At 42.9% G+C, this 12,792-nt stretch overlaps 2 protein-coding genes across 6 annotated transcripts in view; one reads left to right on the plus strand and one right to left on the minus strand.

Moving 5' to 3' along the window:
* The window catches only part of CCDC186 (coiled-coil domain containing 186), a 54,552-nt gene extending 52,300 nt beyond the window's left edge, over nt 1–2,252 (minus strand). For 2 of the 4 annotated variants that reach the window (XM_045361582.2, XM_074002772.1), the window contains exons 1-2: nt 2,044–2,252; nt 1,183–1,307 (exon numbers count right to left, since the gene is read on the minus strand). The gene's annotated coding sequence lies outside the window, so the exon portion shown is untranslated. The remainder of the gene's footprint in view (nt 1–1,182; nt 1,308–2,043) is intronic. The other 2 variants (XM_045361580.2, XM_045361583.3) reach the window with 1 other exon arrangement.
* A 5,029-nt stretch (nt 2,253–7,281) lies between these two features.
* The window catches only part of TDRD1 (tudor domain containing 1), a 52,327-nt gene continuing 46,816 nt past the window's right edge, over nt 7,282–12,792 (plus strand). For both annotated transcript variants that reach the window (XM_074002773.1, XM_015456715.4), the window contains exon 1: nt 7,282–7,409. The gene's annotated coding sequence lies outside the window, so the exon portion shown is untranslated. The remainder of the gene's footprint in view (nt 7,410–12,792) is intronic.

Here is a 12,792-nt window from a genome sequence, read left to right on the forward strand (position 1 = left end):
GAAACAATAGATTAAATTATCTATGCTCTCACTGCTGCCCCTAAAATGAATACTAAGTATAACATTTGCAATACTGTAAACTCTATGATATGTTTATGAGAAACTGAAGAACCAGCTTTAGTTATTTTAAGGTAGAGATAAAAGAAAAACCTAAGTTTTACTAAAATAAAAAAAAAATTTCAGAGTAAGGATTCTTACTTTAACACGAAACTGTTGCATGAATTTGAGAAACTAGTGCAGATTACTAGTCCTTCTTCAAAGGGAAAGATTATTTTCTAAATCTCCAAATAAAGCTGCTTTGTGCTTCAACCTACTGTCTCTTCCCTAGAGTCAGTATACTGCAACGCTTTTATCTTCACTCCGTGATGTCAGCATAAAGCTGCAAATAGATGTTTCTAAACTGAACATACTAAGCAATCATCATCAGCTATGCTGTCACCGCATAGCATTAAAGAACAACTCTTTAGTTTATGGGTGAAAGAACTAAAAGGTCAGAGTGGTCACTGTGATACACACCAGTCAACCCTTTCCGTTAGCAATAAAGAGGACTCAAAAGCCAATGACACACTATGCAATCTCCACTGTTTAAAGAAACCTTAAGTTTATATGCAGTTATTCTGAATTTAACAGGGCCTTTAAAAAAATAAACACAATCTATGCATTTCCAGGGAGAATCTTCAGTAATTATACGTTTGCCTATTATGCTGTAAAAAGAAGTTTTAATTCTTAATACTGAAAGATTCGTGATCTAATATCTTCACTGAATTAAAAATAACATGAAAAGACCAAAAATAAAACAGAAAAATGAACCTGGCCAATCACTACTGTTTTTTTTTTGTGTAATGTTGGAAAAATAATTGAAGTTACACAGGGAACAGTGTACATTACACACAGAGATAGTTCAGTTTCACTATCAATCTCTCTAGAACCTGAATCCTTCCCACGAGATTAACACTTAGGTAAATATTAAGGTGTAGTTAGTCGCTGAGAAAGCCACACCTACCTATTTAGCATACCTAGATAATAGCAGATTAATTTCTTCTGAATGACTACCACCCCACCTCCTGAAACTCTAATTTACTGCACACATTAGAAGACAACACCCGGCCTATCGTTTTGGAAGAAACAAAAAGCTGGGCATCAAAGGAACATGACACACATGCAGAGAAAACGGCCAAGTACCTGGGACTGTACTGCGTATTTTTACTATATTCTCTCTTCTGATTCCCATAGGTAACAAGATTATCAAGTGAAAGAAGTAGGATTCTAATCCAGATGTTCTGACTCCAAATCCAGGACTTTTTCCTCTAAACAAAATCAAGACGGGAATATTAGCTGAAGTTGTTAAACTGTTAACAGCTAAGCAATAATCACACCTGCACTGTTTCCCAAGATTGCTACTTTAGGGACTCGGGGAAGGGTTTCCGTTTTGTTTTTACCATTTTTCACTACTGATGGAGACATAAATTTGAAACCCCGTCCTTACCAATCAAGGTTTATGAAATGCCTTGATGTCCTTGAAAGACCACATAAAGAACAGTATCCACACTCCAAAGAATCATTTCTAAGGAACTTAGAATCACAGTAATGGAAGTGTTTGGAAGAGGGTAACAAGTCATCACAACAGTAAACATAGAACACCCACATATGGTCAACTCCAGACGAAAAGCGAAATCGGCGACTGAGTCTAGGAAAGATTCTCGAGCAGGTGGGGCTTGGCTGCAGTTCACACGCAGCCCAGGCAAAGGGCTCGAATTCAGACACTCTCGAGGCATAGCCCCCACAACCCCCGCTGACTCCTCTTCGCCACCTCCAAGGTCCCGGAACCGAAGAAGGAAGGCAGGGAGAGGAAGGGGCTTGAAACTCGTTCCCCAGCCCTCCCCTTCCTCCATGCCCTCGAAGGAGCCCGGCGGGCAGCCGGTTCGACCAAGCCCTCGCCCTCGCCCCCGCCCTGGGACCTGAGGAAGGAGCGGAAGGCTGGCAGCCCCACCGCACCGCGACCGCGACTCCCCGGTCTGCCCCGAGCACCCCTCAGACACTCACCCCACTTCTCCAAGCCTCAGGCCACACCCTAACGAGGCTGCTGGAGCTGTGGCTCAGGGGCCAACTTTTCCATAACGGGGTCCGACCAGTCAAGAGTGGGAGGAAAAGACCGCGGTGAGAAACAGCCGACGCCTCACTCCCTCAGCCGCGGTTTCCCCAAGCCCCTGCGGAGCTGACACATCAACAAAGATGGCGGCGACGCTGAAGCCGGCCCGGTTACAGCTGAGGGGGCGGGGGCTCCCTGGAGGAACCAATCAACGCAGCGCGGGCGGGGTGACGCGGCACACCTTGAGGTCCTGGGTAACCTGTCTGCAGTAGGCGGGGCCGGCGGGGCTCACCTCCCACCTCGCCGCCCGGGAGGCCCCGCCCCGCACTCAACCGGGCTGGGCACCCACGCCCCCGCGACCTGGAAAGCCGACTCTCCTGCCCCTTGGTATTGTCCTTCCTCTTACGCTCCTTCCGAACCACGCAGGTTGTTTCTTTCCGCAGGACGCTCTTGTTGGCTATTACTCCTCCTCACCCTTTGGCCTGCATGAGTCAGGGACATAAAGCAATTAAAGAGAATTTGAAATTGGTGGCTTCCCGGCTCTGGTGTGTAAACCTTGCACCTTACGTGGGCGGAATCGGCTGGTGCAGGCTACCTGCCAGGTCGACGATTCAGCCCTGGGGGAGACCTCGGGGGGTTCCACAAGAGCGCGTTCGTGTCTTCAGCGTGGCGCTGCTACCATTGTTTAATAATAAACTGCTGGTGCCTTCGTCTCTGGCTCCGGACTGAGCGCACTGATGGTAGGAAGTGTCCTCTCGCGGCTGGGTAACCTGGCACGCAGCATGGCAACAAAAAGTGTATTGGGTACAGTTGCCTCCCCGGAGCCAGAGAAGGAAGGTCAGCAGTTCAGTCTCTGGAGGTTTTGCAAACCTCCTCAGTCCGGAGAAACAGTGTTCTTTGGTTTAGGACTTACACACATCACATGAATGAAAATAGCTAATTCAGACGATTCTGCAATGTAAGAGTTTGTAAAGCAAAACTTACTACTGCTCTGTTAAATTTCTTCGATACTGTTGGCAAAACACACACACGGAGGTGTAATGGCACCTCACTCCTTAAATGAAGGTACTACATTGAATGAAGCACATTTTGCAGTTAAAGTGTCTTGTCACAGAAAATGAATGATTTGACTTTAAAACAAATCGACCAAACCTTCCTAGGGAGACATTAATCCAAGGGGAAAAAACTGAAGAAATCTTAAGCTGTTTTCAGTACTTGTCAGTAATAACATTGGTATTGCTACTTCTGAATATTCATGAATTTATAATTAGTATAAAGTATCTTTGTGAACCAAGTTTTTCACTATAAAAGATACACAAATATAAACCAAAGACATTACATTAAAATTCTGCAATCCTATATTTGAATTTACAAAAATGAGAATTAACTCATGGTACATTTTTTTCATGAAAAAAAGGTGTGTCCACTGAAAACTCCTAGAACAGTGACCAACCCATTGCACACTCCTGTTCTCCAGATTATGATCTCTAAATAGCATTTCCCAGAAAAAGTTACTTTGGCTCCTCTTGGAGGTTAAGTGCTGATTCTCAGTAGGGGCAAGAAATATGCAAGATAGCCTAGGACATGTTGGTTGTAGCAGAAAGCAAGGAAGAAAGCAAAGATAACATGAACTGTGCCCAAAAGACTCAGAAGGCAGTTCAAAGATGCTGCAACTTCTCAAACAGGACAAATTTAGTATTCAAAAATGATAACAGCAATGGGTTACACATTCTGTAAAAAATCAGTGAGTGCATTTATTTTTTTTAATGTCATTGACCCTCTTGGAAAGATGCCAACGAGTCATTACAATCTGAGAACTGATAAAGGTAAAGAATCAAGCATTCATCCTACCTTTCCTGCTGCAAACTGAATGTCAATGAGATAGTCAATGTGGGGAAGTTCTTCTCTATAGAACTCCATGTACTAATTGCAGAAAGAAAGATAGATGATCACCATTATGCAAACCCTGACGAACTTATGGATCTAGGTAATGATCATCTGTGAATCTAGAACCATTAGATGAAAAAATGATAGGAAGCTTCGCATTGTAATGGATGGATGGGGCTGACACCACTTGAACCTACTAGATCAATCTTAATATCCTCCAAAGTGAAACCACTACATACTGTGTATTTTCTGAAATGCTGCAATAGAGAATCACACCACCACCTGTGACGTATTCCTGCCAGGGGGATGCAATCAACAAAATTGAATGGGGGAAAAGAAAAAAACAAAACAAAAAAAAACCTCTGCAGTTACTGTAATAAATAAATTGCAAGAGAAGTACAGGATTGAAAGAGAAACCCCTTTTAAAAATAAATCACTGAGTGCAAATACAGGATGTTTTGATCCTGATTTGAACATATCAACAATTTAACACTTGAATGGCTGGGTGTGGTGGCTCACACCTCTAATCCTAGCACTTTGGGAGGCCAAGGTGGGCTGCTTGAGCTCAGGAGTTTGAGACCAGCTTGGGCAACACAGTGGGATCCGATCTCTAAAAAGAAAATTAAAAAATAACATTTGAGGTATCTGGAAATGTTTAGTATTAATTTTATGATATTAAGAAATTATGACCAGGCACTATGGCTCACACCTGTAATCCCAGCTACTGAGGCAGGGTGATAGCTTGAGTCCAGCAGTTCAAGTCTGCAGTGAGCTATGACTGTGCCACTATAGTCTGGGAGCAAGACCCTGTCAGAGAGAAAGGAAAGGACAGGAAAGGAGAAAAAGGAGAAAGGAAAGGAAAGCAAGAGAAATTACTGTTTTTAAAGTTGGGATAAGTTTTGGTGATGTTACTTAAAAGTGGTAATCTCAAAGACACCCACTTACAATATTTTTGGATGAAAAGGATACAATATCCCAGAAAGTAATAAAGTGCTTAACAAATAAAATACCACCTGATGATAGCATGTGAAAGAACACAAACCAACCGAAAGAGCTCCCTGTGGCCAAAGCTGGAAAAATCTGAGCAAGGAAATACAGTAGTATTGGATTATAAAAGTATAAAATAAATATCCATGAGTCCATTATTAAATTAGTAAATGGAGAAGAGACAAATCTCCCGTGCAGAAGAATTTCAAATAATTTCTGTAGATACTGCACCCTCAAAGAGGGACAACATAACTCCCTACTCCTTAAATGTGGGCTTCAAATAATAGCTTCCTTCCAAAGTGTATAGTATGAAAAGGGTAGGGGAAAAAAAGAATATAGTAGAAAGACCTAACAAACACTACCACAGTCAGATGACTAAGTCCTACATCAATTGTCATAATCATATTCATAGGATGTACGCTTGATATGATGCAATAAAAATGGCATTTTTACCTCTGTGATCTTCCTTCCAATAACCCATAACTCCTTTCTCTACCAGCAGAAAAACATCAGATAAATTCCAAAAGTAGGGCATCCTACAAAACGCCTGACAGTACTCCTGGAAGCTTGACGTCAGGGTCATCAAAACAAAAAGTCTAAGGAAGTCGCATGGCCAAGAAGAGCCTAAGGGTCTATGAAAACTAAATGAAATATGATATCCTGATGAGATCTTGCATCAGAAAAGAGACAGTAGGTAAAACTAAGGAAATCAAAATGGTGGACTTTAATTAATAATGTATCAATGTTGATTCCTTAATTGTAACAAATGTATCATGCTAATAGACCATGCTAATAATAGGGGAAATGATGTGACTTCTGTCAGAACTTTGTCCAGCACTTTCCTTTCTTTTTCTTTCTTTCTTTTTTTTTTTTTTTTTTGAGATAGAGTCTCCCTCTGCTGCCCAGGCTGGAGTGCAGTGGCATGATCTCTGCTTGCTGAAACCTCCACCTCCCAGGTTCAGGCGATTCTCCTGCCTTAGTCTCCCAAATAGCTGGGATTACAGGCACCCGCCATGACACCCGGCTAATTTTTAAAAAAATTTTTTTTTTTTTTAGTAGAGACGGGGTTTCACCATGTTGGCCAGGCTGGTCTCGAACTCCTGACCTCAAGTGATCTGCCCGCCTCGGCCTCCCAAAGTGCTGGGATTACAGGCGTGAGCCACCACGCCCAGCCAGCACTTTAATTTCACTATTCTGTAAATCTGAAACTGCTCTAAAAAAATAAAATGTATTAAAAATGTATATCAACTAAAGAAAAAAAATCAGGCTTTTAAATAATTGAAGTTAGTTTTATTCAGAGTCTTACGGAGGACTGCAACCAGGGAGATCCCAGAAAATTTCTGTTAAACTACTCCAAAGCAGTGTGTCAGCACACTTTAAATATTAGGTGGTAGAGGTTATGCCCAGGGGTTACATTAAAAGTGCCCAGAAGCTATATAAGATAAAAATCTCTTCAAAGTTTGGGTGCGAGAGTAAGTCTAGGCATCATCATTAATCCTATCCATTATGTACAGAAAAAGGCAAAGGCTAGATCTCTGAATGTATCTTTTCTAAAAATGCAGTGATTCTGAGAGGTGGGAACCTGAGTTCCATCCTGCTTACGCACTCTTCAAGGGATTCTTCTGGAGGGCTGAGAAGTTACTAAGTCAGGCGGTCTGAAATCATGCTGACAAACACAATGAACAAAGCTTTTTCACAGTGAGGGAGGACTATGCTGGGGGCCAGAAGCGGACGTTTGCTACTTTGTCTCACATTTACAATTCTCGGATTTGCTTCAAAACATTGCCGGAAGAGTGCTTGGGGTGCAGATGTAGACAAGATTAACCATGAATCGATAAGTTAGAAACTAGATGACAGGGTACACAAGGGTTCCCTTCCTATGAAATTGTTAGGAAAGTTCCATAGCAAAAAAAAAAAAAAACAAAAAAACACCTTGTATTTAAGTAACACCAACAGGTATAAACACATGCCCTCAGTCGGGAAGAAAAGAAAAAAAGTAGCACGTGTGTGTTTAACTTCTAAGACCAGGCAGAGGCAGTTGATTTGGAAAACCTTGGAAGACTTTTAAGTGGGTACGGCGACCCAAGTGACCTTCAAGGGGACAAAGTCTGCATCTTTGCGCCCAAAATATGCCGAAGACGTTGCCAGAGACATCTTTTTAGAAGAAGCTAGAAGAAAATAAAGTTTCTGCAAAGGAACTTTTTGAGCCTGCAACTAGAGCACAAGCCGCTTCCGGGGAAGGCGGAGGGAGCACGTGGGCACATTGAGTTGCACGTGGACGCGGAGTGCGCAGGCGTGCGCCGGGGCCAGGAAGGCGCAGTCGGGATTGGAGGCGAGGGGAGTGCCGGGCGCATCCCAGGCGGCGGGGCTCCCAGCATAGGCAGTCGCCACCACCGCCAGGCCGCAGAGACAGGTTCGGGTCCGCGGTCCTCTTGCCCCTTTCCAGGTCAGGATTCCCAGGCGTATAGGGGAGGAGAGAGCCTGCATGAAGGGGAAGGGAGGGGACTTCGGTCGTTGAGGGCCAGACGTTGGGCGCTGGACGTTGAGGTTGGGCGTTGAGCGGGTACAAGGGGCCTGGAAGTGGAGAGAGGAGACTTGGAACCTTGGCTGCGAAGGGCAGGTCTAAAGTTGGAGGGTTTGGTGTGGGAGGATTCTCTATGAGTTTGGAAATAGCACTTCCGGGCATCACTCCTTCAAATGCAAACGTTCACCTTCTCTCTAAGAGAAACTTGCATGTGGATTCACTGCCTTCGTTTGACTAAAAACTGCGATACAAACAATATTAACACTAGACTTTCTTTTCCCCACTTTCCTCCTATAGGAAAGGAAGATGCGCTAGGGCATTCACTTAGATGTGGGTCAGCTGGCGCTGGTTTGTTTAAGGAGTGCCTGCTGTGTGCCAATAGCTTTTCTGGGCCCTGGGGTCCTTGCTATAAATAACGTTAGCCCTGCTGGGCCTCTGAACTAAGGGAACTGATGCTTCCAGCTCCCTTAGTGAAGCAGCACGGTGCTGTGTGCTAAAATCCAAGGCCGTGGAGGCTGACCTGCGTTTTCATCTAAACTGTGTAAGGTGCTGGCCCTGAGGGGTTTGGTAAGTTATTCCAGCTTCCCACGTCTCCCTTGTTTATCTGTAGGAATAACGAAATAAAAATACTTTAGTCCTCAAATTATTTTCATCTTAAACCTGCAAGCTGGTTCCACAGGAATGGAAGAAATTTTGTGCTTGTAGGAGTGGTATAAAAGTAAAGCAGAAATAATAGCTGCCCTTCGAGCCCTTGAAGTACTAGCCAAGTGATTTACTTCGTCTCTCATTTAATCCTCGTGATTAGGATTTATGAGGAAGTTAACTACTGCACTCCGCATTTTACAGTCGCTGATTTCTAGAAAGATGAAGTGATTTGCCCAAGATAGTGTGGCTAAATGAGGAAGACGAGACTTATCTGGCTAACTTCAGAGCTCATGCTTTACTGAACCATTGCGTTTTCTCTCTTCAAAGCCGGGGTGTTTTTTGTTGCTGCTGCTGCTACTGTTGTTTTTGAGACGGAGTTTCACTCTTGTTGCCCAGGTTGGAGTGCAATGGCGCAATCCCGGCTCACTGCAACCTCCGCCTCCTGGGTTCAAGCGATTCTCCAGCCTCAGCCTCCCGAGTAGCTGGGATTACAGGTACCAGCCACCATGCCCTGCTACTTTTTGTATTTTTAGTAGAGACAGCGTTTCACCATGTTGGCCAGGCTGGTCTCAAACTCCTCAGCTCAGGTGATTCACCCACTTCAGCCTTTAAAGTGCTGGGATTACAGGCGCGAGCTACGGCGTCCAGCCAAAACCGGAGTGTTTTCTTTGACTGGAATGGTTCTTGCAGAATACATAGGATTGCCAGGAAAATGAAAGCAAACATTAGAGAAGGAAAAAAATGACAGCTGAGTATCTCTGCGTGCACTTTTAATGTTAAAAGAACTCTAGCCTGTGGTGTCCTAGAGGGAAAAGAAATGACTTACCCCCACTGTATCTTAGGAAGCTCCCAGCAACATCAGGGAGGACCGGTAGGATTCCAAAGAAAAGAGAGGGTCTACCCTTAGGGAGCTTCAGGTCTTAGTGGGTTCAAAGCGTGAAGTACAGAACAAAGAGATCTAGAAATATGAGCCCTCATTTTTGCCTGTAGCACTATAGAAATGAGTCACTTTCAGTTCACTACTTTTTTAGTACATCAGTGATTCCCAATTCTAAGAAAGTCAGGTACTCTCTAACGTAAAGAAATGTTGAGACCCTTCTAGTTAACCTTTTGTGTTAGCTGAATCAACATTTAAATACTGTGGATTCCAGAATGATTAAATACTGTTTTTATCACTAGTAGCATGTAAAAGTAGTAGATTGTATATAGGGGAAATTACTTATTTTAAAACTGGGTGAGGTTAACCCATGTGGTTTCAGGGCCTTTGCAGCAATAATCTGTCACATTTGTTTACCTGGGTATCAAATCTAAAGCGTGAGGTTGGGAATCAGAGTATTATGCCATAGGGCCTGCCTACTTGTGATTCAAATATTCCCAGTGGTTGACACAGGATGAAACCAAGTAGGAATAGATGCTCAGTCTTACTGGTGTTTTGTAATGTTAAAAATTTATGGCTGGGTGCAGTGGCTCACACCTGTAATTCCAGCACTTTGGGAGGCGGAGGCGGCAGATCACAAGGTCAGGAGTTTGAGACCAGTCTCGTGAAACCCCATCTCTACTAAAAATACAAAAATTAGCCAGGCGTGGTGGGGCATGCCTGTCGTCCCAGCTAATTGGGAGGGCTGGGGCAGGAGAATTGCTTGAACCCGGGACACAGAGGTTGCAGTGAGCCCGAGATCGTGCCACTGCACTCCAGCTTGGACAACAGAGCGAGACAACGCTTCAAAAAAAAAAAATAAATAAATATTTCACCCTTAAGAGCCTGTTCTGTATCCCAGTTGTGGTGGCTGCCTAAGTCTATGCCTGCCTTACATTCATAAAACTGTAAATCAGTGTACGTGTAATGGTATGATAATTGCATATTTAAAAATAAATTCCAAAAGGTTTTAGGTGACTGAATGTTTTATCTGGATTCACGGTAGTACTGGCCACCTGCTCCAAAAGCTAATGCATAAGTGGTAATAGTGTTCAAAGTCAGGGACATTCTGACTTTCCTGTTGACGGGCTGCCAACCTGTGTCTGGGATCCTGTGTTCCATTATGAGAGTCATGTCAGTATAAGAGTCTCATGTTTTTGAAAGGTTGTGGTTACAGGGCAGCAACAGTTGGGAAGGGAACCATTTTAGAAAATGGTTCCAATGCAGCACGATTGGCTGTCCCAAATGAAAGGAAACAAGAAGTTTGTGGTCCCAGAACAGGTGTAGATGTCTGTTTGCCCTGGGTGTTATAACGAAAATTCCTGAACAGGGTAAGTCCTTAAGACTTAAGCACATCACTTAAGACTGCCAGATGTCATTTCAGACAGCAAGTGTCATTTTCAGTGAACAGGTTGGCATGAAAACAGTGCAATAGTGCATTTAAAATAGTTTTTATCATATGAATATCTTTTGAATGCCTAGTTCTATAAAGCACCATGGTGGATACTGCAGGAAATCAGAGGTATTTTTGTTTGGATTTTTAAAAATAAGAGTTCCTGCACTCAAGCAACTTAAAATAAATGATAGATATAACTGTCTATAGGTAACTAATACAGGGTAGTGAGGCGCTGACTGTAGATTGATTGGCAGCCTGAGTTACTAAATAAAGATAGTGTTATGAAAGACTATCTCAGGTGTAACACAGCAGCCTACTGAGGATCCAACTCAGTGTCTTAAGAAGATAACTGTACGCTAGTTTTATGGTTAAAATATTGCTGTGATCCTTTACTTGATTTAGAATTAAGTTACCACATTTTTGGAAAAATGGTTTACTGTTAGATACTTCAGTCTTAAAAATATTTTCATCTATAAAAACGATTCATTCAATATAATTTGGAAAATGTAGTGAGAAAGATATCCTCATCAACCCACCTACTCTGGAATACTCATTGTTATTTATAATGTAATATGTTTCATCTTTTTTTAACCTGCAGTTCTGATTTTCTTTTGCAGTTATAATTGTATTGAATATACAGGTTTTTTCTGCTTTTTCATTTGCCATTCTTTTTTTTTTTTTTTTTTTTTTTTGAGATGGGGTCTCCCTCTGTCGTCCAGGCTGGAGTGCTGCAGTGGCGCTGTCTGGGCTCACTGCAAGCTCCGCCTCCTGGGTTCACACCGTTCTCCTGCCTCAGCCTCCTGAGTAGCTGGGACTACAAGTGCCCGCTACCACGCCCAGCTAATATTTTGTATTTTTTAGTAGAGATGGAGTTTCACCGTGTTAGCCGGGATGGTCTTAATCTCCTGACCTCGTGATACGCCCACCTCAGCCTCCCAAAGTGCTGGGATTACAGGCGTGAGCCACCACGCCCAGCCTCATTTGCCATTCTAATAGACATTTTAACAGTGTTTCTGGAAACTAAGATTCTGAATGGTAGTGTAATAGTCTGTCTATTAAAGGCATCACAGTTAACTTTTTTTTTTTTTTTTTTTGGAGACAGTCTCGCTTTGTTGCCCAAGCTAGAGTGCAGTGGCACAATTTCGGCTCACTACAACCTCTGCCTCCCAGGTTCAGGCGATTCTCCCACCTCAGCCTCCTGAGTAGCTGGGATTACAGGAACCCACCACTCCTCAGCCTCCTAAAGTGCTGAGATTACAGGTGTGAGCAACTGCGTCCGGGCCTTTTTTGCTATTTTAGGTGGACGTTTTTATATATAGGATTTTTTGGTATTTAGGATTATTTCAATGGCATGAGTTCTAGATGTAGAGGTACCAAGTCAGTGGCTAGGAATGCTTTTTAAAAACCCATAGGTATATACGTATATATTTCTAAATTGCTTCCCAGAAAGAGCATATTAATTGATACTCCCTTCAGTAATGAGTGGCTTAATGTTTTAATTGCACTCACTAGGTGGAAAATGTATACTTGCTTCAATTTGAATTTTTTTTAACTATAGGGTTGAATGTTTTTCCCCTTATGTTTACGAGCTGATCTGCCTCTCCATTCTGTTCATGCCTTTTTGTCATTCATTTTACTGTACTGGCCTGCAAATAACAGCTTATTTGATGCCTCAGCGTGTCTCTGCATAGGCAAACCAGAGCTGGAGTGGCGACGTGAAGGAACCGCCAGACACACCTGGCTCTGCATCTTCTCCTTCACCATCCTCAGGCTGTGCTTATTACTTCCTGATTACAAAACGTGTGATAAGTCACCAGGCCTCAGGACCGTGTTGCAGGAAGAAAGGGGTGAAGGACTGTGCTAGCCACGTCTGTCCCTCTTCTGCAGGGTAGGGAAGAGCTTTCTCAGAAGCCACCTCAGGAGAACTCTGTGGCCAGTATCGTCGCTAACTCTAGCTGGCAAATCAGAGGTTGAATGGTGTTTGAGTCTGCTACAGTATCTGGAGGTTCTTAATATTTATCTCACTTTTGAAAAGGTATCAAATTTGTCATCTTTGTGATAGTATTTCCTGGACTGCGTACTATTTTGGTAAGTTTTCGTTGTCACATGGTTATGTTTGCTATCATTTCCTTTGTGATTGTTTTAACCACTTTTAAACTAAACAAAAGAAACCCTTCACCCATGGCTATTGCAGGCTGATTCTCTGTGAAGCATAATCTGAGATGGAGATTTGTGTGTATTGTGATGAGTGAATGTGGCCTGTATGATACTAGTTTTTTTGTATTCGAGATGGATTTTGCAGTCCAGTGTACACTCAGTATTGAAAAAAAGGAATGTTATTGGTTATA

This window comes from Macaca fascicularis, chromosome 9 (genome assembly GCF_037993035.2).
Source record: "Macaca fascicularis isolate 582-1 chromosome 9, T2T-MFA8v1.1".
Lineage (NCBI taxonomy): Eukaryota > Metazoa > Chordata > Mammalia > Primates > Cercopithecidae > Macaca > Macaca fascicularis.